This window comes from Anoplopoma fimbria, unplaced genomic scaffold (assembly GCF_027596085.1).
Source record: "Anoplopoma fimbria isolate UVic2021 breed Golden Eagle Sablefish unplaced genomic scaffold, Afim_UVic_2022 Un_contig_1141_pilon_pilon, whole genome shotgun sequence".
In the NCBI taxonomy this organism is placed as follows: domain Eukaryota; kingdom Metazoa; phylum Chordata; class Actinopteri; order Perciformes; family Anoplopomatidae; genus Anoplopoma; species Anoplopoma fimbria.
The window spans coordinates 1-1185 of NW_026550825.1; the positions used below are offsets into that span (position 1 = coordinate 1).

General features: G+C 43.0%; 1 pseudogene; it reads left to right on the top strand.

Annotated features, from left to right (window-relative positions):
* Positions 1–912: 912 nt before the first annotated feature.
* LOC129115273 (5S ribosomal RNA) lies at positions 913–1024 on the top strand (annotated as a pseudogene).
* The last annotated feature ends 161 nt before the right edge of the window (positions 1025–1185 follow it).

Genomic DNA, 1185 nt, shown 5'->3' on the forward strand with positions numbered 1-1185 from the left:
CCGCCTGGGAATACCAGGTGCTGTAAGCTTTTTTCACTCCTCTTTACAAAAAGCAGAGGGCGCTGCTGCTTTTTCAGTGGACACCGACAGGGTGGGAAGGAAATAGCTAGATCATGACTTGCCGGTATAGAAATGACACAAATCCAGTTAAATGATGGCTTTCTTCATTCCTAAGGTCATCGATCATTTTTTTTTTTCAATTTTTTATGCTAACGTATTCAACATTTCAACAGTAAATATTAATCTTTACTGCACTACATTTGTGATCCTTATAGCCACTTTGTACATTCTGATTTGACATTTAAAAGCTGTGAGTGTGTCTGGCAATCTGCAGGCGCTCCCTGTATAGACGAAAGAGCAAAGCGTAAGGTGATATAGTATCTTTAAAAGGCCCTTTGGTAGGTACAATATTTGCTTTCACGGCCATACCACCTGAACCGCCTGATCTCTGCCTGATCTCGGAAGCTAACATGGGTCGGCCTGGTCAGTACTTGGATGGGAGACCGCCTGGGAATACCAGGTGCTGTAAGCTTTTTCACTCCTCTTTACAAAAAGCAGAGGGCGCTGCTGCTTTTTCAGTGGACACCGACAGGGTGGGAAGGAAAATAGCTAGATTATGACTTGCCGGTATAGAAATGACACAAATCCAGTTAAATGATGGCTTTCATCATTCCTAAGCTCATCGATCATTTTCTTTTCAATTTTATGCTAACGTATTCTACATTTCAACAGTAAATATTAATCTTTTTACTGCACTACATTTGTGATCCTTAGAGCCACTTTGTACATTCTGATTTGACATTTAAAAGCTGTGAGTGTGTCTGGAAATCTGCAGGCGCTCCCTGTATAGACGAAAGAGCAAAGCGTGGTGATATAGTATCTTTAAAAGGCCCTTTGGTAGGCACAATATTTGCTTACGGCCATACCGCCCTGAACACGCCCCGATCTCATCTGATCTCGGAAGCTAACAGGGTCGGGCCTGGTCACTACTTGGATGGCCTGGGAATACCAGGTGCTGTAAGCTTTTTTCACTCCTCTTTACAAAAAGCAGAGGGCGCTGCTGCTTTTTCAGTGGACACCGACAGGGTGGGAAGGAAATAGCTAGATCATGACTTGCCGGTATAGAAATGACACAAATCCAGTTAAATGATGGCTTTCATCATTCCTAAGCTCATCGATCATTTT